The sequence below is a fragment of the Phacochoerus africanus genome, chromosome 2, assembly GCF_016906955.1.
Source record: "Phacochoerus africanus isolate WHEZ1 chromosome 2, ROS_Pafr_v1, whole genome shotgun sequence".
Lineage (NCBI taxonomy): Eukaryota > Metazoa > Chordata > Mammalia > Artiodactyla > Suidae > Phacochoerus > Phacochoerus africanus.
Window position 1 is genome coordinate 176671226 of NC_062545.1, and position 25163 is coordinate 176696388.

Genomic DNA, 25163 nt, shown 5'->3' on the forward strand with positions numbered 1-25163 from the left:
AAGGAAAAGGAAAAAAATAACTTGATTGTTAGATTTTTAGATAAATAATATTATAATCAAACTTTGAAATTGTAGCAATTATAGTATATATAGATACATATACTATACCAAGAATTTTATAGTATATTATTAAGCTAAGTAGGCAAAAACTGCAAATAATATAGTCAAACTTAACTATGTAAATGTAAAAGTGTATAAAAGTAAATATATCAAATTACTAAATGATTGGGTTTCAAATTACTACTTTTCAGCTAATATTTCTTACTTCTTTCCTATCTCTTATACAATTAAAAAATTACACATGAAATGTCAAGTTATTAAAATTTAGTTTATTACCATATAGCCAAGCCTGTATACAACCCACACATAATAGTCATTTCAGAAAATACCATGCACTATTTTCAGTGCAATTGAATGATTTTAAAGAAATAAAATACATTATAAAACTATCCTATAGAGACTAGAAACATACATTAAGCTTGTAATACAATCATAATGTCATGAAAGAACATATAAAATTGAATCATGTTGGAGATTTGAAAAGATAATTCTTATACTTCCCAACTTTTATTATACAAGTAAATCAATGGAATTTTCCCTTCCTTACATAAGGATCCACATTTATAATCAATACCCTCATACAGACCTGAATTTTCTCTTATATTTACAAATCTGCAATTGACAGTACAGAACAACAGCAATATTTATACATTATTTTCTGCTATTGTACATTCTAAATGGATCCCAGATGGCCTACAGGAGTTCTCTGAGCACAAACCTAAATTTTAAAAACTGACTTTACTGCTGAATAAAAGGCATTTGAGATAGCGAATTTGATTTATTTCTCTGAATTCGCTAAGGCAGTACACAGAAAAATTTGAAAAGTAACAAATCAGAGTTGAGTTGGACCTTTTATGGATGTAGAGAAAAGGGCACATGGAAAGAGAATAATGTTTGCCATAGGAAAATTGTGAAACAAGCGCTAACAATTGTAAAATGAAAAAATTATCTTCTGTTCTTACTGCAAATAGAAACATCAATAGAATGATACTGAATTTCACATCAGGGAACCAATTTCAGGCAACATATTAGTAGTGACTGTAATCAATATGTAAAGAGTGACTTAGGAATGTTAGAAACAAAGGATAAATAATAGGATAAATTTATGAATGTTTTCCTCGTTTCTGTAATTCAGTATTTAAAATGTTTTGAAATTTTAAATATTTATAAATAATGTTAAGTTGTCCAAAAAAATTGATTTTTTTAAAAAAGCATATTGACAGGAATTTGGGTAAATGCAACAGTTTAAATACATGTGTCTAATAAGTCTTTTCCTTGAAATTAACCCTGAGTAAACAGAGAGGAGAATGAACATGTGGAAAAAGAATATGGAAGCCCAAAGCTGAACCTAGGTAATGTTATTACCCAATGTCACAAATATTGAGAGATTCTTTCCAGGTATAACATACATGCTTATAAATCAAAGGCAATCCAAGGACTCAATGGGAATCTAGGCAGAGGTAATTCTGGCCATCACTATTATATCCCCTTATTTAGGGAAGTGAAATCTAGAAATTACACAAGCCAAGGAAATAATGAGAGTCATTCCACTTTGGAACATTTTTCATGTTCCTGATAAAGGAGTGGGAACTTGAATCCACTTTGAGTGGTTTGCTCTAATACCACTTCTCAAAAGAAAAATGGGAATCTATAGATAAACACAGTAGGGAACTTCTCTATTGTGGACTTCAAAGTAGAGCTGAATTCTGGAATTTTAATACCCCTGAGAAAGATGGGCCCAGTCTACTTATAGCTATTTTTCTTACTAAGAACTAAAAAAGGCAGAGAAGGCTCTGCCCAACAAAAATTCATAGAAGGCAGAACTATTTGCTTGATTTCGCTCAGAAGTAAGAGAGAACTTTCAAGAGGTGTGACAGAGCATACACTCTCAGAACTAGAGAGGACAATGCAGTAAGCTATAAACAAAGATTGAAAAGAAGCACACTGTGTACCTGGAGTAGAGCTATAAATGAGGAGAATTATAGCTAAAGAACACTGGATACCAGGGAATCAGTGAATACAGAGAAAATTGAGCAGGGATAAAATTCTAAATCTGGAACTACCCAGAATCTCAGTTTCTTCCCTTGGGCCTCTTGATAGAAATTGGTATAATATAAATATTTACTATCCAGATGTCCCTCTTAACTACTAAGGAAATAATTTGTATAGATGGAATAGGGCCTAAGATAAAATTACACATGCTATTTTTTAATAGCTGTATTTAAGTATAATCAATATATAAGGCATTGCACAAATATACATACATATGCATGTATACAAAAAATGTACATACAGGAGCTCCCGTTGTGGCTCAGTAGTTAATGAACCCAACTAGAATCCATGAGGACGTGGGTTCAATCCCTGCCTTCGCTCAGTGGGTTAAGGATCTGGTTTGCCATGAGCTGTGCTGTAGGTCACAGACACAGCTTGGATCCCTCATTGCTGCAGCTATGGTAGAGTTGGCTAGAGCTCCAATTCAACCTCTAGCCTGGGAACCTCCATATGCCTCCATATGTTTTTTAGTGTGGACCTCAAAAACAAAAGACCAAAAAAAATAATAATGTACATACAAATATACAGCTTGATGAGTTATATCCATGTCAATCAAGGTATAAACATATCTATCACACCCCAAAATTTCCTCCAGTCCATTTGTAGATTTTTGTTTTATTATGGTAAGAATACCTAACATGAGATACACCCTCCTAATACATATTTAAGTACACAATATAGTTTTGTTATACTATAGACACAATGTTGTACAGAAGATATCCAGAACTTATTCATCTTGTATACCTGAAACTGTGCTCCAGTTGAACAGCAACTCTCCTCAGCTGTTGGCAACTATAATTCTACTCTTTGTTTCTATGAGTGTGACTAGTTTAAATATCTAATATAAGTGGAATCATATAGTATTTGTTCTTCTGTGACTGACATTACTCTTAGGATAATATGTTACAGATTCATCCATATTGTCACACACAGCATGATTTCCTTCTATTTTAAAGCAGTCTGATATTCCATTACATGTGTTTATCATGTTTCCTTTTCTTTATTTTAATTAGCTGCAACTGCAGCATATGGGATTTCCTGGGCCAGGTGTCAAATCAGAGTTGTAGCTGTGGCCTATGCCACAGCCACAATAACACCAGGTCCAAGCTTATGACCTATGCCACAACTTGTGGCAATGCCAGATCCTCAACCCACTGAGCAAGGCCAGAGATCAAAATCACATTCTCACAGAGACAGTGCTGGGTCCTTGACCTACTAAGCCACAATGGGACCTCCACATTTTCTTTATCTATCAATTTGTCAATAGATATTTAGGGTTTTTTTCCCACCTCTTCATTATTGTGAATAATGCTTCAAGGAACACGAAAGTATAGATATCACTTTAAAATCTGATTTCAATTATTTTAAATATACACACAAGTGGATCATGATAGTTTTAGTTCTAATTTTTGGAGGACTCTCCATACTATATTCCATTAGTGGCTGTACCATTTTATATTCCCACCAATAGTATACAACATATCCAGTTTCTCCATATCTTCACCAATCCTTGTTATCTTTCATTATTTTGTTTTTTGATAAAGGCCATCCTAATGGATATGAGGTGACATTTCACTGTGGTTTTCATTTGCATTTCCCTGATGATTAGTGGTATGAGCATTGTTTTGTATATCTGGTGACCATTAATATGTATTTTTGAAGAAATATTTACTCAATTATTTTGCCCATTAAGTAAACGTCAGCATTGACTAAAGGGTGAGAGACAAAAAGCAGGATGGTAAAGTGGTAATAATGAAAACACCCCAAAGCAAAAGTTAAGGAATAGTGACACTTTTGTGAAATGAGACTAAAAACGTAAATTTGAATACCAGAAAGAAGGGTTGAATATATGATTAGAGAGGAGAAAAGATAAGGAGAGAAAGAAATTGAGAAAGGAAAGGGAGGAAGATAGGATAGAGGATAAGAATTGAAAGAGAAAAAGTAAGAAACAAAATAAAATGGAAGGTGGCACTTAGGAGAGAGAGACAAAGACAGAAACAGACAGAGAAATACAGAGAGAGAAAGATAGACACAATGTCTCCAGCTTATGAAAGAGGAGAAAGACTCCCTGAGAGTCAAAATGGAAGAAGTCACTTAACTGTGTCCCTCAATTTATTTCCTTAACTTTGATTAAGAAAAAAAAAAAAAAAAAAAACTTCCCTTGTTTGAAAAAGGTGTTGGTAAGTGGAAAAAAGCTTTTAATATACATTCAAAAATACTTTGTAAATTGTCAGCAACAATGGAAGTATATGTGTTCAGATTACTCACCTTCTAAAACAACTCAAACTGCCCAATAAAATAGTTTATAAAAACAATATATAATTCATCTAAGAAACTATGGAATACTTAGGCCATGAGCCAAGCAATGATGGGGATACAGGGAAATAAAAGACTATTCTCATGTCAGGGGCATGATTGAGATGGCAGAGTAGTAGAATATAAAACTCATCTCCTTCCACAAATACATCAAATATACATCTATATGTGGAATGATTCTCACAGAATATCTATGGAATGCTGGCAGAAGACCACAGACTTCTAAAAGGGTAATAAAATCTTCACATAACTGGGGAGTACAAAACAAAAAAGAAACATTGAAAGGAATTGAGATGGGAGCTGCATCCCTGGGAGGGACATATGAAAGAGGAAAAGTTCCCACAAACTAGGAAGTACCCTCCCTCCCCACTCCCCCATGGGCAAGGAGATCAGCTAGGACAGAGGGATAGATTCAGAGCCTCAAAGAAGACCTCAGTATCAGTTTGCAGCATCCATAAATGCAGAGAGAATTGCACAGATGGTCAACACTCCTGCCATTCATAACCTGAGATGTGTATCTGCTTGTGCAGGCATGGGCTGGATGCCAAACTTTGGGTTTTAGAGATCAGATCTGGGAAGATAACTGAGGTTAGTTAAGCAGAAAAAGCCTGAAGAGGCTGGAGTCTAGGGTTACTGCAACTGAGGGTGTATGTGGAAAAACCCAGGCTGCCTTAGAAGCCATGAAAAATTGGGGTACATTTGAAGGGAGGGGCATAACCACCATTGTATCCATTTTCCCTGCATGAGCTCTCAGGTGAGAAAAGCCTACACAAGCTCTGGGAGCAGGAGTGGGCCACTGCCATTGTAAGCTCAAGACAAGATACAAATTGCCACTAATGCCAACCTCATGGACTCCAGCAGCAGTTGTGAGCTTCCTCAACTTCCATTATGGGCTTCTGGTGCACATACAATCCACTCCCACTGCAGAGAGCCCCAGAAGCAGGCACCAGCTGCCACATCTTCACATCTGTACATCCCCTATAAAGGAGATAAATGGCCAGAAGTGGCAGGCATCCATACTAAAAACAGCCCTTATGCCAAAAATATTAAACCTACACAAGCTACATAGGGATGCTACCACATATAAATAGCACCCCCAAGACCACCATAGACAATATTTCTCCTAAATTCAGAGTAAGAGAAATGTAAGTATAATTAAGAAGCAGAGGAACCAGTTAAAAGACCAAGATAATTGCCCTGAAAGTACATACAGTGAAACAGAACTCTTCAATCTAATAGACATGGATTTCAAAAAGGGGATAATAAAAATACTCAAGGAATTAAGAAGGGGTAACAATGGAAATATAGTACTGTAAAAAGGAACTAGAAAATATAAGAAGGAGCCAAGAAAAATTAGAAAACTCACTTGCTAAGCTGAAAGCTCAGCTAAAGGCAATGAATAACAAAATGAGTAATGCAGAAGAATGAATGAGTGATATGGAAGATAGAATAGTGGAAATCACCCAATCAGCACAGCAGACAGAAAGATAAATTAAAAAAAGCAATTATACAGACCTATGGGATAATATAAAGCATGCCAATCCATGCATATTAGAGATTCCAGAAGAGGAAGAAAAGGGGGAGTGAAAAAATATTTGAAGAAATTATGGCTGAAAAAATTTCCAAAACTAAAGAAAGAAACAGAAATACAAGTATAAGAAGCACAGAGGGTTGCAAATAAAATGAGCTCAGTCCTACACCAAGACATATAATAAAAGTGGTAAAAGTTAAAGAGAGGATTCCAAGGCAATGAGATAAAAAAAAAAAAATGTTGGGAGTTCCCGTCGTGGCGCAGTGGTTAACGAATCCGACTAGGAACCATGAGGTTGCAGGTTCCATCCCTGCCCTTGCTCAGTGGGTTAACGATCCGGTGTTGCCATGAGCTGTGGTGTAGGTTGCAGACGTGGCTTGGATCCCGCGTTGCTATGGCTCTGGCATAGGCCAGTGGCTACAGCTCTGATTTGACCCCTGGCCTGGGAACCTCCGTATGCCACAGGAGTGGCCCAAAGAAATAGCAAAAAGACAAAAAAAATGTTAATTACAAGGGAACTCCTGGAAGCCTATCTGTGATTTCTCTACAGAAATGTTTCAGGCCAGAAGAAAGTGGCAAGATATATTCAAAATATGAAAAGGGAAAAATATACAACCTAGAGTATTCTACCCAGCAAGATTATAATTTAGATTGAGAGGAGAGATCTGGCATTGTTGCAGCTGTGGCTTAGGCCAGCAGCTGCAGCTCTGATTTGACTCCTAGCCCAGGAACTTACATATGCTACATGTGTGGCCCTAAAAAACAAACAAACAGAAAAAAAAATAGAACTGGAGGAGAGATAAAGAATTTCTCAGACAAGCAAAAACTAAAAGAATACAGCAATATTAAACTTATCTTAAAAGAAATATTGCAAGTTCTTCTCTAAACAGAAAGAAATAAGAATCTATAGGAAAGAGAAAATCATAATTGGAAAGTCAATTACTTAAATAAGCCAAAATGTGGAATTTAAAATAAAACATTTATGAGAAAATGATGATAACCACAATGAACAGCAAAAGGATAAACATGAAAAATTTAAAGAGAACATCAAAATCATAAAAGGTGTGGGAAGAGTAAGAAATTGTAGATTTTTTTTTTCTAGAAGGTGTTTGAGTTGAGCCTATAGGACTACCAGTCTAAGGCAAGTAAATATATGAAGGGATTAACATACTTGAAAGACAGAGTAACCACAAATCAAAAAAAAATGTACAATAGATTCACTAAAACCAAAAAGAAGAAAACACAAGCAAATCATCAAAACATAAAATGAAAGACAAAAAGAAAAAGCAAGCAACAAAGGAGAAACACAGAGTCACTGAAAAACAAGGTTTAAAATGGCAATACATACATATCTATCAATAATTGCCTTAAAAGTCATTGGACTAAATGCTCCAAACAAAAGACATAGAGTGGCATACTGGAAAAAAACAAACAAACAAACAAAACAAAACAAAAGCCCACAATATGCTGCCTACAAAAGACCCCACTTTAGGGCAAAGAACACACATAAGCTGAAAGTGAGGGGATAGAAAAAAGATATTTCATGCAGTGGAAATGACAAGAAAGTGGGGTTTGCAATACTCATATCAGACAAACTTTAAAACAAAGGCCGTAAAGAAAAAGAAGGACAGTATATTATGAGAACAGGAACAAGAAGAGTATTTTACACTTGTCAACATATATACACACCTACTATAGGAGCAACCAAATATATAAAATGAATACTAACAAGGGGAGAAATTGAAAGGAATGCAATAATAGTAGGAGACTTAAATGACCATTCACATCAATGGACAAATCTAGACAGAAAATCAAGAAGGCAAAAGAAATCCCAAATGATACAGTAGAACAGTTAGACTTAACGATATTTTCGGGACATTACATTCAAAAAAATCAGAATACACATTCTTTCAAGTACACATGGAACATTCCCCAGGATTGACCGCACCCTGGAGCACAAAATAAGCCTCAACAAATTTAAGAGTATTCAAGTCTCTTTTCTGACCACAACAACATGGGACTGGAAATCAACTATGAAGACTAAACAATATGCTACCAAAAAAATATATATATATAAGTCAATGATGAAATCAAAGAGGAAATGTAAAAATAGCCTTGAGACAAATGGTAATGGAAATATAACCATAAAAAATCTATGGGATGCAGCAAGAGCAAGTCTCAGAGAGAAATTACGGTGACACAGATCTTCAGAAAACAAGACAAATCACAAAAACCTAAACTACCATCTAAAATAATTAGGAAAAGAAGAATAAACAAGAGCTAAATTCTGTAAACAGAAGTAAATAATAAAGTTTAGAGAACAAATAAATAAAATAATGATTAAAATAGAAAAAACCAAATCAAGAGCTGCTTCCTTGAAAGCATAAACAAAATCAACAAATCTCTGGCCAGGCTCACCAAGAAAAGAAAGAGAATCCAAAGAAACAAAATAAGAAATGAAAAAGGACACATAACAACCAGTATCACAGAAATATGAAAAAAGGGGGAATACTGCAAACGATTGCATGCAAATAAATTTGACGACCTAGAAATGACCAAGTGCCTAGACACAAACTGAATCAAGAAACATATATGAACAGAATAATCACTAGAAGTGAAAAAAAAATCTATAGCTAAAAAACTCACTACAAATAAAAGTTTAGGATCAGATAGTTTCACAAGCAAATTCTACCAAACATACAAAGAAGAATTTATACTGATCCCTCACAAATTCTTCCAAAAGAATGAAAAGGAGGGAACACTCCCAAACACACACTATGAAGCCACCATTACCCTGATACCAAAATCAGCTAAAGATGCCACCAAAAAAGAACTTCAATGAATATATGCAAAAATTCTCAACAAAATTTTAGCAAACCAAATTCAACAACACATAAAAAAGATCACACACCACAACCAAGTAGGATTCATCCCAACTTCACCAAGATGGTTTGATATATACAAACAGTCAATGTGATACACCACATAAAAAAAGACAAAAACCACATGATTATCTCAATAGATGCAGAAAAACAAAATTCAACGTATATTCATGATAAAAACTCATCCAAAGTGGGTATAGAGGGAATATATCTCAATATAGTGGAAGCAGTCTATGACAAACCCACAGTCAATACTTAATGGTGAAAAGCTGAAAGCCTTCCCTCTAAAATCTGGAACAAAACAAGAATGCTCACTTGCACCTCATCTATTCAACATGGTATTGGAAGTCCTTTCCATAGCAATCAGACAAGAAAAATAAATTAAAATTATCCAAATTTGAAGGAAAGGGGAAAAATTATTGTTACATCCAGATGACATGATAATGAATATAAAAACACTAAAGACTCTACATAAAAACTACTAGAACTGATAAATGAATTCAGCAAAGCAGCAGGATGCAATATTAACACAGAGAACTTGGTTACATTTCTTTACACTAACAATGGAATATCAGAAAAGGAATCTAAAAAAAATACCTTTTAAAAAACCATACATCCAAAAATAAATTTCTTAAAAATAAACCTGACCATGGAGGTGAAAGACTTATACACTGAACTATAAATCATTAATAATGGAAATTAAAGAGGATTCCAAGAAATTAGAAGATATCCCATGTTCTTAAGTATTAATACTGTCCAAAGCAATCTATAGATTTAATGCAACCCATATCAAATTACCCAGGACATTTTTTTCACAGAACTAGAACACATAATCCTAAAACTTATATGGAACTATAAAAGTCCCAGAATTTCCAAAGCAATTCTGAGAAAAAAAGAACAAATAAGGAAGCATAACCCCCCCCCTAGACTTCAGAAAATATTACAAAGCTACAGTAATCAGAACAGCCTGGTCCTGGCACAAAAACAGACAAACACATCAGTGGAACAGAATAGACAGCCCAGAAATAAACCCAGACACCTATATCCAATTAATCTTTGACAAAGGAGGCAAGAATATACAATATAGCAAAGACAGTTTCTTCATCAAGTCTCGTTGAGATAGTTGGGCAGCCACATGTAAATCTATGAAGTTAGAATACCCTCTCACACATACACAAAAATAAACCTAAAATCTCTTAAAGACTTAAACATAAGACATGACACTATAAAACTCCTAGAATAGATCACAGGCAAAAAATTCTCTGACATAAATTGTACCAACGTTTCTTAAGTCCATCTCCCAAGGCAATAGAAATAAAAAACAAAAATAAACAAATGGGACCTAATCAACCACAAGCTTTTGCACAGCAAATGAAAACATAAACAAAACAAAAAACAACACACAGAAAGTGTGAAAATATTTGCAAATGATGTGACAATGGGTTAATATCTAAAAATATAAAACAGCTCATATAACTTAATATCAAAAAACACCAAATAATCCAAAAATAATGGGCAGACTACTAAACAGAATAATGCCCTCAAGGTCCATCCATATTGTCCCAAATTGCAGAATTTCCTTCTTTTTATGGCTGAATAATATTCTATTATATATGTATACCAAATTTTCTTAATTCATTCTTAATCAGTGGACATTCTGGTTGATTTGAAGTCTTAGCTATTGCAAATAATGGTGCAATGAATATGGGAATCCAGATATCACTTAAGGATAGTGATTTTAATGCCTTAACATATATACTCAAAAGTAGAGTTGCTGAAGCATATATTAGTTCTTCTAGACATCTTATAGTAGGGACTTGGAGATACACACACACACACACACACACACACACACAGTCTTTTTAGGGCCACACCTGCAGCATATGGAGGTTTCCAGGCTAAGGGTCGAATCAGAGCAGTAGCTGCTGGCCTTCTCCACAGCCACATCAATACCAGATCCAAGCCGAGTCTGTGATCCACACCACAGTTTGGATCATTGACCTACTGAGCAAGGCCAGGGATCAAACCCATGTCCTCATGGATACCAGTCAGATTCATTTCCTCTGAGCCACGATGGGAACTCCAGTTTCATATATTTTTTTTAATTTTGTTTTTTATACCAATCTGACTGTTCCTGTCTTTAAACTGGAAATTGTATCATTTATTTATAATGAATTTATTGATATAATTAACATAAATGAGTTTAAACATTTCATCTTTCTATTTGTTTTCAATTTTCTATTAGTTTTTTTTCTTTCTTACATCTTTTCATATGCTATTTTGAATTGATTTTTAAAGTATTTTATCTCCACTATTGACATAGCATATATATCTTACTTTTTATTACTCTTTAATAGTTTTCCTATGGTTTACAATATGCATATTTATCACAATCTACCTTGAAAGGATATTATATTTACCTCTAATGTAAGACCCTTATAACAGTATATTTTCACCTATGTGATTTACTAGATTCCCTTTTTGCTGCCTGCAATGAATAGAACTTCATGTTAAGGAGAATCCACCAGACTGGTTTCACAGAGTCTACTAAGAGCAGATTACCTATGCTGACTTTGCTGAATACATAGCATGATGTTGTGTTAAGCTACTGTGATTTGGGGGTTGTTTGTTACTGCTGCATAACACAGCATTCCCTTGCCTTTATAGAGATATGTCTTTTAACACCTGAATTTCTTAAACTAATTTAGTTTTTCTCTGTTAAGACTCCAACAGCTCTTTAGACAGTCTTTAGGCCATGATTCTAAATAGTGCTAGAATTCATTTCTTGTATTTTTTATTTATTTTTTTTTATTTGCTATTTCTTTGGGCCGCTTCTGCGGCATATGGATGTTCCCAGGCTAGGGGTCGAATCGGAGCTGTAGCCGCCGGCCTACGCCAGAGTCACAGCAACGCATGATCCGAGCCGTGTCTACAACCTACACCACAGCTCATGGCAATGCCAGATCATTAACCCACTGAGCAAGGGCAGGGACCGAACCCGCAACCTCATGGTTCCTAGTCGGATTCGTTAACCACTGCGCCACGATGGGAACTCCCATTTCTTGTATATTTTTAACATTAGATCCAAGGAAAGTTCTCATGCATTCTTTATCTTGATGTAAGTAGACACGTATTTTGATCCCAGTGCATAGATTGCCCAGCAACTACTTCATCCCTGGGTACTTTTAGCGTATGCTTTAAATACTATCTATGATGTCCCCAAATGCTATCAAAATTCTGAGTGGTTTTCTTAAAGCCACTAACTAGGGCTTCAAATTTAACCCTGTTTTTAGTACCTTGCTTGGTTCACCACTATCAACTTGTTACCTCCTCCTTAGCAAGGTATGCATAAGTGAGCAAGCAATTCACTTGAAATTTTTTTAGTCTTTTAGCATTGTGAGCATTTGACCTTATTTTACCATCTCATTTTTCAATGATAAATAAATCTAAAAAATAAAATTTAAAAGGCAATGTCAGTTGCAAAAAAAAAAGAAAAAGAAAAAGAAAAACATTTCAGAGGATCAGTAGAGAGGAGAAATCTAAGAGCAGTGTTGAAGGTAAAGACCACTGAATTGGCCTGCTGAACCCTAGGACAAAACAGAGAAAGATAGGGAATTTGACTCTGACAGAATAATACTCAAAATTTTCAAGATGGGAGTCCTCATCATGGTGCAGCAGAAATGAATCTGACTAGAAACCATGAGGTTGCAGGTTCAATCCCTGGCCTCATTCAATGGGTTAAGGATCTGGCATTGCCATGAGCTATGGTGTAGGTTGCAGATGTGGCGCAGATCTGGCTCTGCTGTGGCTGTGGTGCAGGCCAGCAGCTGTAGCTCCAATTAGACTCCTAGCCTGGGAACCTCCATATGCCGCAGGTACAGCCCTAAAAAGACAAAAAAAAAAAAATTCAAGATGAAATGTATTACCCAGAGATAGGCTCACAATGCAAAGTGTGGGGCTAATTTGGGGCTCTTTTACATCCACTCCAAAAGGAGGCTGAAAAAAATTATAGCTGATTACCACCGAGGGCCTCAACTTATAAAAGTGATTCTCAACTCTGGCAGCACATCAGAAGCACTGGGGAAATATCTTTTAAAATACTGATACTTGGCCCACTAAGGTCAATTAAATCAAGATTTCTGATGAATAAAGGGATATTCTTGGAAAAATAGAGGAAGATGTGTCTACCCATCAAGAGTGTCTTGGCTTTAGAGCTCCAGGTATAGCAGAGATCCTGTCCATGTCTTCAGATGACTCCAGGAAGATGGGTGGCTTTTAGAGATAAAAGACCACATGGTATGCCAATTGATGGCAAACTTCAGAAAGATTTCTGGGCCCATGTGTCACACCAGAGGCACTGAACCACATGAGGTGACCACTCAGTGGTGACTAGTGGCATCTCCCTCAATATTATGCTTTGAGTGAGGTTCCCTAAGACCATTATACAATCCTAGTAGTGAGAAGACCCAATAGTGACAGACTGAATTTTCTGTCATTTTGGAAGGATAGGATATTGAAATCAGATTTAATTTTATTAAAATATGAAATACATTAAAAACTTAAACCAAGTCCAATGAATGTTGCTGAGATGCCAAGAGTTAATAGAAATTCACAATTTATACTTCTTCTTAATTAATTCTAGTTTCAAAATCACACTATCACTTTCCAAGTTATGAATACTATCACTTTGTTGACATATAATTCTTCAGAATAGTCTCATATGATTATCTATATCTCTCTACTATCAGTTATAATGCTCCTCTTTCATTTATAATTTTATTTATTTGAGACTTCTTTCTTTTTACCTTGGTTAATCTAACTAAATATTTGCCTATTTTATTTTATCTTTTTAAAGAACCAACTCTTAATTTTGTCACTTTTCTACTATTTTCCCATTCTCTATTTCATTCATTTCTGCTATAATCTTTATTTTTATTTATTTCTACTAATTTTGAGCTTAGTTTATTCCTCTTTTTCTAGTTTCCTGAGGTGTAATATTAGGTCATTTGAGCCTTTTTTTTCTTGATGTATATATTTATAGCTATAAGCTTTCCTCTTGGAGTTACTTTAGCTTCATTCTATAAGTTTCATTACATTGCCTTTTCATTATTTGTTTCAAGATATATTTTGATTTCCCTTTTTTAATTTTATTTGTTATCCTTTTAGGACAACACCCATGGCAGCTCCCAGGCTAGGGGTTTAATTGTTGCTGCAGCTGCTGGCCTATGCCACAGCAATGCCAGAAACAAGCCGTGTCTGTGACCTATACCACAGTTCACAGAAATGAGCAGGGCCAGGGATAGAACCCACATCCTCATGGATACTAGTCAGGTTCATTACCACTGATCTCCAATGGGAACTCCCTGATTTTCCTTTTGATTTCTTTTTTGATCCATTAGTTTTTCAGGATTTTGTTGTGAAATTTCCACCTATTTGTGAATTTTCCAGCTTTATTCCTATTATTTATTCCTAGTTTCATATCATTGTAGTCATACAAACTACTTGATATGATTTCTATCTTCTTGAACTTATTGAGAATTGTTTTGTGGCCTAATATGTGATCTAGCCTAAAAAATGTTCCATGTGCAATTGAGGAGAATGTGTTGAATGGAAGTTTATGTCTGTTTTTAGGCCCATCTGTTCTATACCATCACTCAAATCTGCTGTTTCCTTCTTGATTCTCTGTTTAGATGATCTATTGAGATTGCAGTATTAAAGTCTCTAACTATTACTGTATTACTGCTTATTTCCCCTTTACTTCAGTTAATTTTTGCTTTATATAATTAGGTGTTCCAATGCTGGGTGCCTAAATAATCCTGTGAAATTGGATTGTTATGATCATTATACAACTACAGATGTGATACATTCATTTGAGTAATAAATAAAAAATTACATAAAAAAGATTGCTTTGTCTTACTGATGAATTGACTCCTTTATCATTATATAGTGACTTTTTTTTTGCTTCTTGTGTTTATCTTAAATTCTATTTTGTCTGATATAAATATAGCTACTTTTGCTTTCTTTTTGCTACAATTTGCTTTGAATGTCTTTTCCGCCACCTCACTATTGGTCATGTGTCCTTAAGGGAAAAATGAGTCTTTTAGGGTAGGATTTCATTGGATCATAGTTTTAGGTTTATTTCTTTAATGCTTTCAGCCATTTTATGTTTTTTGATATGAGAGTATAATTCATTTATGTTTAAAGTATTTATTGGTAGGTAAGGACTTACTATTGCTATTTTGTTCATTGTTTTCTGACTTTTTTCAATCCTTTGTTAATTTATTCCTCTCCTGCTGTCCATCTTTCTGATTTTATAACTTTTTGTGGCATTAGGCTTTGACTCCATCATAATCTTTTGTGACTCTACTTTCCTTTGTGGTTATCATGCAGTTTTTATAAAGTTCTTCATTAATCTTGTCTCTCCTGGGCTTAAAACTCTCTAATATTTCTCACAGTCCTCATGATAAAATTCACATTTCTTACTCATCACTTGCAAGATCATTCATGATCTGACCCTTACCTAATTCTACAGCTTCATCTCATACCTGTCACACACTGTAAATTCTTTGTTTCACAACCTATCAAATATTCTCTCTTCTCAAAGTACTTTTCTCATGATGTTTCCTCTAATTGTAAAATTCTCTATACATGACCATTTGTCAGGCCAACTCCTATGCTCATGTATAAATTTGAGAATTATTTCCTCCCAGAAACTTTCCTCAATAAACTATATTTAAGTAGAAACTCCACCAGGTATTGTCCAGTATATAACCCTTACTGTCCCACTTATAACACTATATTACAATTATCTGTTTACTTATCCATATTTTCCAACTACACTGAAAGTTTAGGAATACTTGGTTCCATCTCTGTCTTTGTCATAGCCATATCAAAGACGTAATAGCAATGTAAACAATGAATGTTATCAATGAAGTTATAAATGAATGTTGATTTATATCACATTTCATGATATCTTTCATATCACATGTTAATATTGCATTAGGATATATAAAACTTTGAAATAAATGGATGGCTAGATATCCAACTGTCATAGTAGTAATTGTAATTTCTATAATTAAGTTAATTTTTCAAAGTATTTTTATGCTGGATTATGCATAAAATGGAGCAAATTTCAAGAGTAAATGAACTGGCCTCAAATAAGGTAATTTCATTTAAGAGATAAGAAATTTTCGCTATATAATTACTCAACTGGAGTGCAGGAAGTACTAGTGACAAAATTGTAAAGAATATATTGTTTATACACTCAAGAACTTAGAACTGAAGCCACTGGTATTTGTAACCATGTGTAATGAGTTACAAATATTGAGCCTCAGTTTTCTAAAATTCTATTATAGGAACTATGTCTTTCTTACACTGTAAGTTCTAATGCATTACAAAAATGCTTGGCATAATAGATGACATATATACGTTAAAAGTAATGAATAAATATATAAAAATACCTCCTTTCTGAGATATAATAAAGATTAAGTAAGAAAATACATAAATAACTCAGTATAGGCATGTATATTAAGGCAAATTGAGTTTTATAATGCCCACTAAAGAAACATTACAAAAATAAAAAGGGGGACCAAGAATGGAATGGAATGGTGAGCTCTCTGCTAGGGAGGTAGTTAAATGTACAAAAAAGACTTGAGAGAAAAGGTTGATCAAACTAAGTGTTGAAAATGTTTTACAGAAGGAGGGTACTAGAGGGTTTTCCATGCCTAAAGACCAGTGTTATTAGCACATATGAAAAAAAGAGAAAAATCAGAAGAAAAGGCAGAATTTTTGTGTGCTGATATTACGATGGAGTTTAGTCTGTGTCTAATATGATCTGATTTTAATTTCCCCCAAAAAAAAATCAATCTGGCAGCATAGAATGTGCAAGAGGAACATAAAACTCAAAGAAGAGAGACCAATTTTGAAACTATTCTAGTAATTCAGGCACAATATGATAGATGCTTTAATTATCAGTAGCTCTAGGGGTAGAAAGAAAAAGCTAGATATGATAGATGATACAAGAGTTGAATCTATAAAACTTGATGATTGAATGTGGATAAATAAAGAAGGATATTAATGTGTCTATTATGAATATAAGAAATAGAAGGTTATTGATTGTTTTTAACTAAAGAGCGAAAGGACTAGATTTATATTTTTAAAAAATCATCCTGAAGAATGTATTTGGGAAAGAGGGGAGACTGGAGGTAAGGAAACAGTTTAAGAGACAAATGCAATGTTTCAGATAAAACTTGTTGGGAACCCAAATAATATAAATGAATAAAAGCAACATATTTTAAATCTTTTGCTAAGACTCACCAGTCCTCCTAAATTGTTCAGCACTTCAGGTAATTCACATAGAAATGAATGTCAGAGTCAGACATAGCCTAAGAATATATTTCTAGTAACTTTGACTACGTGGAAAAGAATCTGAAATTTTCAGGCTTGTGTGCTTTGTATATCAGTTTTCCCACTCAAAACTATTTAGTTTGACAGGAAAGATACTTTAGAAAAGCAAAATTCTTATTTTGGACCATAAGTTGTTTATTTTAGAAAAATGTCAGTTAAAGATTATCTTTTAATGTCTAGGAAAAATATGTTTGATAAGAACACTTAATTTATCTAGTGAATGTGTATTGATCTCCTCTTCTACATACACAGAGACTTGACATATTAATATATGGATATGGATCCATGTGTATGTAATATATAAAAATTTTATTATACAATATGTATACTATACTTCTATTACTCTTATGTATATACATAATACTCTGGACTTGTGCCAAAAATTACATAAAATTCATTGTCATAATTATACAATAGGATTTCAGTAGAAACATAAGGAAGGACATGTAAAAATATGTGTTTGCCAATCACATAAGGTTCAATAAATGTGTAATTGGAGACCTAGTTGATGAAAGGAGGCTGATGCATAAATAGTTTACTGATAGACACATGTTGGGATAAAAAATGTTAGAAGCAAGGGGTTCTGTGGTGCGATGGGTTAAAGATCATGTGTTGTCAATGCAGCAACCAGGTTGCTGCTATGGTTCAGGTTAGATCCCTGGCCTGGGAACTTTCACTTGCTGCAGGTGCAGCCAAACAAATAGTAAAGGCAAGACTACAAATTTTACCAGTTCATAATGCAAAAATAAATAACATAAGTGGATGGAAGAATAAAGGAGCATAAGCTGTGACTAATAGGATTTTTTAATTTTATCTTGTGAGAATGGGAAGATTCTGAGTTTTTTACAAGGGTTATTATCCCATTTCTGGTTCAGAAAGAGGATCAGGAGTAATGTGAGTGTAAATTGGAGCATTAGGATTAATGCAGAGTAAAAAGAACATTATCTCTGCTCTCACACTCCTAGAGAAGGAGCAGATCTGGAAGTAAAAATGTGTCCATATAGGGTTAGGTTCCAAATGTTAATATGGAGTGTCCAAATGAAAAATCACCCTTAGATGCAGGTGAAAGTGCTAATCTCTGGGACCTCCTCTTTAGAGGGTTTCACACATCAGGAATACACAAAAATAAATGTGTTAAAGTGCACAAACACCTCTATCTCTTGGGATCTGGTGCTCAGCACAACCTGTAGCCCTAAATTTTTGTCCTCATTACTAACATGGCTTGTCCTCCGGGGAAATGGCTTTCTGCATCTCTTGGTTTACACCAATTATGCAAAAAGTGATTGTGTCCAAATATCATAAAAGTTTTTGGATTATTGCTCAGCCACCTCCAAATAACATCTTAAAGGTCCTCACGTGTTTTCACCAGCTCTTATTTTTTTTTCTTTCTGCCACAAAAACATTTCCCAAAGGGCTTCTCCTTCAGAATGGGTCTCAGAAAAATAAGACGCTGAGAGAAGAGCCAGAGCAGCAAACCACCAGTAGCTGACATATAACATGAGCAAGAACTGAATATTTGTTGCTATAATCTACTGAGATTTGGGGGTTATTTGTTACTGCAGCAAAGCTGACTAATGAAATTAGAAAGGAATGTGTGTGTGTGTGTGTGTGTGTGTGTGTGTGTGTGTGTAGTATGACTTGATCATTTTGCTGTATAGCAGAAAGTGGTACAACATTGTAAGTCAACTATACTAAATAAATAAATATTTTAAAAACAAAGGAATGAAGGCAAAGAAGGAATGACAGAGAAAGAAATAAAGACAGTGAGTACTCTTTAAAGAATCCTCAATGTGAAAAGAAACTGTCAACTATATAAGGAAAGTTGGGACAGAAGAAAATAATTATTTTGAGATAGTAGGGAACTAAGCATGTTAGAATACTTACCTAATGTGAAAGTGCTGTTAAGGTTAGAATATATAGAAGAAGGAATAATGCAGAGAATGAGGTCCCTGAGATAGTGAGATCAGGTGGAGTTCAGAGCAGAGATGGACGAGTTCACTTTCTGTGGAAAGAAACAATTTTACCTTTCTAAGATAGGAGGAAATACTGGCTGAAGATGCAGGTAAATTATTAAGTAGATAAGAAAGAAAACTCATTTTTTAACTCTCACATCACCACCACACCCACAAACTATCATACTCACAGCTCCAAATATACAGGTTTTCCACACCAAGAAATTCTGACATTAACTATCTAGAGTTAGTGCACATCACACAGATTAAAAGCTAAATCCCACAATTCAACCCCTGACTCTAAACATCAGTCACAAATAGCAGGTCCCCAGGTTACCCAAAACTCCTGCCCGACCTGACTACAAATCACAAGTTTCTAAGACCTTCTCCTTAGATTCAGTCATTTGCTAGAACACCTCACAGAATCCAGGAAAACACTTGTTTACATTTTCTAGTTGATTACATAGTATGGGATATGATAAAGGTTACAGTGAACAGCCAGATGAAGAGATACAGAGGGTGAGGTATGGAAAGGTCCTAAGGACAGAAGCTTCTGTCCCTTTGAAGTTAGGATGTGCCATCCTCCCAGTACATACATGTCTTCAACAATGTGGAAACTACAAACCCTGTACTTTGGGGATTTTTATTGAGGCTTTATCACAAAGGCATGATCAATTATGATTACAATCTGCAGCCCCTCCTCCCTTCCCAGAGGATGGAAAGTGGGACTGAGTGTTCCAAGCTTCTACTCATGACTTGTTCTTTCTTGTGACTAGCCTCATCCTAAAACTATTGAGAAGCCCATCAAGAGTCACCTCATTAGAAAAAAATATACTTCTATAACCCAATAAATTTCAAGGGCTTCAGGAGCTTTTTGTCAGGAACCAGGGTCAAAGATCTAATATTAGATAAAAGATGCTCCTAGTGTTCATATCACTTAGGAAATTACAAGGCTTAGGAGATGTATGCCAGGAACTTGGAAGCAGATATTAATATATATTTTTATGTATTTTTTATTATTTCACAAGGGAGAAACAGTTGTTGAAGAATTTTTTTTTCAGTGAGGAGATGAGGACAGCTGAGGCTGTGAAAAGGCAAGATGGGAAGTGATCCCAATTTGAGGAAAACTGAGAAGTATTAAGAGAGTGAAAAATAAATGAATAATATGTATCTGCTTAGGAAATATATAGAAGAATTTCTGAACATATTGGGGGATGAAATGAATTTGGAGACAATGATTTAAAGATATGCTACACTTCTGAAGAGTTGTTAGATGTCTAAGAACGATTTAAATTTTTTTTTTATTCCAAGATCCATCTAGGGTTGGTGTCTTCCCGACTAATACAATGAAATCACAATGACAGAAGGTCTCAGAGGGTATCAATGAATAAAGTATTAAATGGATGAGAATGGTATTCAAAACTGATGGAAAAGTGATGAATAAAGATGTTAATAATAGATAAAAAGAAAATATAGCAAAGAATGGGCATCCCCTAGGAGTCCAGTGAACAAGGTAGTTGAAGTAATTGAATAAAAGTGGGTTATAAGAAATGGTGGCTATAGGACATTTAAATGAAAAAAAAAAAAAGCTTAATTTAAAAAATGAGTTCCTAGTGAGATTTCCAACTTTTATATCAGGTAGTATATAAGATCCATTCAGAAGTTCCCTCTCTATGTCACTCTAGGCAGCTCCTTACTCAGCTATTGTGTAAAGTCAACTAAACTCATGTCAATTTTAAAAACTTACCAAAAAAGAATTCCAAATCAACTGGAGTACTTTTTCAAGAAAATGTCTATTACTATCAATTTCCACTTTCCCCAAACACAGTATAAGTTTTCCTGATGAGAAATAGATTAGCTTGGTTCAATTCTAACTTTGATAAAAAAAAAAAACCTGAATAACAGACCAGAAACAAAATAGAAAGCAACTTATTATGTTTGCTGTAATTGATTTTATCACTCATATTTTTCTTGACATATTGCCAAGATTAAAAGCAAACACGCTGACATCCTCAAACTACCTTTTGATCACAGGCATGGGATTTCTATAGAAGATAATCACAGGGAACCCACTTTTCCATTCTTCTTTCCCTCAAAAATCCAGAAGAAGTCATTGAAACTTAGGACTGTGCTAAATTGAGCTCATATTGAGAAAATCATTTTATAGCTCATTTGCCAGGGAGAGAAACTTTGAGGTTCAAGGTAACCTTCTATCATCTTCCATTCTTTTGAAATAATGTGTTTTCCACCTCCATGCACATAATGTTTCCCCAATTTCAGTCTGAAAGTGTTCAATCTATAGTGAAGCCCTTTTGAAAGGGCAAGGGGAAGAGGTTAAGAAAAGATCGAAGGAACCACAGAAATCTATTTAAACCTAGACCTAATATCCATCTTAATCTTGGGGGTCTGTGTATGACACTTTTCTATTACCATGAATTTTAAAAATATACGAGGATAAAAAACTGGAGTCCGTATTTCAAAATCTAGGAAATATCTTGATATACTTAAAGATTTCTTTTTATTAATTGGGATGCAAAGTTACATTACTAAAAATAATTCAGCTAAAGAGTTCATTTTAGCTATTAGCTCTAACCTTGTATAATATTAGCTCTTTGGTTAAAACCACTTGGAAGAATAACCCATCTTTCTTATTTTGTTTTCTCTTCTTAAGGCAGTGATAAGTAGGAAAAGCAAGTTTTCATGGTCTATAAAATGATTCTTTCTTTTTTTTTTTTTTGTCTTTTTTCTATTTCTTTGGGCCACTCCCACGGCATATGGAGGTTCCCAGGCTAGGGGTCGAATCGGAGCTGTAGCTGCCAGCCTATGCCAGAGCCACAGCAACAAAATGACTCTTTCTATAAAAGAAGATTATTAATCTTTCATTTAATAGTTTCAGAATATCATCAGCCTGAAGGTTTACAGGATATCTTAATCTCTGGAGTTACAAGTTCAATTAGAGATAGATGATGATAGATAGATAGATAGATAGATAGATAGATAGATAGATAGATGCATACATGCTTACATACATACATACATACATACATACAATACATACATATGTCATTTTGGAATTTTTAAAGCCCTCTTGAACTCTCAAACGCTTCTCACTTTATTTTAGATTTATATGTCCCCTGTTTCCCTGTTTCTTTGTTTTTCCCAGATCTACTCTTAGTCTTGGGTCCTTTGCTGACATCCTTTTTCTACAGCTCTTTTTCACACAGTAAACACTATTCACTATTTGTTTATTTGTTTATTTCCACAAAACTGCAGTAATCAAAGAATATTTTCCATACCAGACTTTCACTATCATAAAAGTTATCATAGAACTACTATATGACCCCACAATCCCACTCTTGGGCATATATCCAGACAAAAGTTTCCTTAAAAAAGACACACGTACCCGCATGTTCATTGCAGCACTATTCGACAGATGATTGGATTAGGAAGATGTGGTATGTATACACAATGGAATATGACTCGGCCATAAAAAAGAATGCCATAATGCCATTTGCAGCGACATGGATGGAACTAGAGGCTCTCATACTAAGCAAAATAAGTCAGAAGACAAATACCATATGATATCACTTATAACTGGAATCTAATATAGAGCACAAATGAACATTTAAACAGAAAAGAAAATCATGGACTTGGAGAATAGACTTGTGGCTACCCGGGGGGAGAGGGAGGGGGTGGGAGGGAGTGGGAGAGATTGGGAGCATCAGGTTATGGGATGCAAACTATTGCTCTTGGAATGGATTTACAATGAGATCCTTCTGTGTACCATTGAGAACTATGTCTAGATACTTATATCACAATGGAACAAAGGGAGGGAAAAAAAATGTATACATATAAGTGTAACTTGGTCCCCATGCTGTATAGCAGAAAAAATATATAAAATAATAATAAAAAATAAAAAATAAAAATAAATAAAAAGCCAATCTCAAAAAAATAAAAGTTATCACCTATCATGTCCTACCAGCCTAACTTTACCTCTCCTGCTAGATCTTATATTTTCCTTTTTCCTCCGTCTCTACATTTCTCATCATCATCATCATCCGGGGAGAAACTCAAATACTTCTTTCTTGATTATGCAAAACAGTAGTGGTCTGGGAGTTCCTTGGTTAGCCTAGTGGGTTAAAGATCTGGCTTGTCCCTGATGTGCCTTGGGTTGCTGTTGTGGCATAGGTTCTACCCCTGGCCTAGGAACTTTCCCATGCTATGGACATTTCCAAAAACAAAAATAACAACAGTAAAAAAAAAAAAAAAAAAAAAAACTGTGTTCGGGAGTTCCCATGGTGGCGCAGTGGTTAACGAATCCGACTAGGAACACATGAGGTTGCGGGTTCGGTCCCTGCCCTTGCTCAGTGGGTTAACGATCCGGCGTTGCCATGAGCTGTGGTGTAGCTTGCAGACGTGGCTCGGATCCTGCATTGCTGTGGCTCTGGCGTAGGCCGGTGGCTACAGCTCCAATTCAACCCCTAGCCTGGGAACCTCCATATGCCGCGGAAGCGGCCCAAAGAAATAGCAAAAAGACAAAAAAAAACTGTGTTCAACTTTTGACTTATCCTCTTTTATCCAGACAAGGAGTTCTGGTTGAGGTGGAAAAGAATCTATCAAAGTGTTATCTCTTTTTAAAACTTTTTAAAATTGAAAAATAGTTAATTTACAATATTATGTTAGTTTCAGGTATACAGTAAAGTGATTCAATATGTGTAGAGACACACTATATCCACTACATCTCCTTTCTACATTTATTAGTCAATGGACATTTAGGTTGTTTCCATATGTTTGCTATTGTAAATAATGCTGCAATGAACATTGGGATGCACATATTTTTTTAATTTTTTTTTCTCTCTGAACATATCCCCAGGAAAGGGATTGCTGGATCATATGGTAACTCTATTTCAAGTTTGAGGAATCTCCATACTATTCTCCATAGTTGCTGCACCAATTTACCTTACCACCATCAGTGTAGGAGGGCTCCTCTCTTAATACATTCTCCAGCATTTATTATTTGTAGAATTTTGATGGTGACGATTCCAACTGGTGTGAGGTGATACCTCACTGTAGTTTTTATTTGCATGTCTCTATTAGTTAGCAATACCAAGCATCTTTTTATGTGCCTGTTTGGCCATCTGTATGTCTTCTTTGGAGAAATATCTATTTAGATCTTCTGCCCAATTTTGATTGGGTTCTTTGGGGTTTTTTATATTAAACTGTATGAATTATTTGTATATTTTTGAAATTAATCCCTTGTCAGTAGCATTTTTTACATATATTTTCTACAACTCTGTAAATGCAAGTTGTCTTTTTGTTTTGTTTATGGTTTCCTTTGCTGCACAAAATCTTTTAAACTTAATTAAGTCACATTTGTTTATTTTTGTGTTTTTATTTCTGCTACTCTAGGATATGGATCAAAAAAATATTGCTGCAATTTTTGTCAAAGAGAATTCTTCCCTTGTTTATCTCTAAGAGTTTAATGTATCTGGCCTTACATTTAGGTTTTTAATCCATTTTAAATGTATTTTTGTATATGGTGTGAGAGAATGTTCTAACTTCATTTTTTTACATATAGCTGTCCAGTTTCCAGCACCACTTACTGAGGCCCTTTGTTTTTTCCATTGAATATTCTTGTCTCCTTTGTCATAGAATAATTGACCATAGATGCGTGGGTTTATTGCTGGGCTTTCTATGCCCATCTATTCCACTGATCTCTAAGTCTGTTTTGTGCCAGCACTACACTGTTTGGTGACTATAGCTTTTTAGTATAGTCATTCTGAAGTCAGGAAGTGTGATTCCTCCAGCTCTGCTCTTTTTCAAGATTGCTTTGGCTATTCAGTCTTTTGTGTTTCCATACAAATTTAATTTTTTTTGTTGTAGTTCTGCGTAATGCCATTGGAAATTTAATGGAGATTGCATTGAATCTGTAGATTGCCTTGGGTAGTATGGTCATTTTAATAA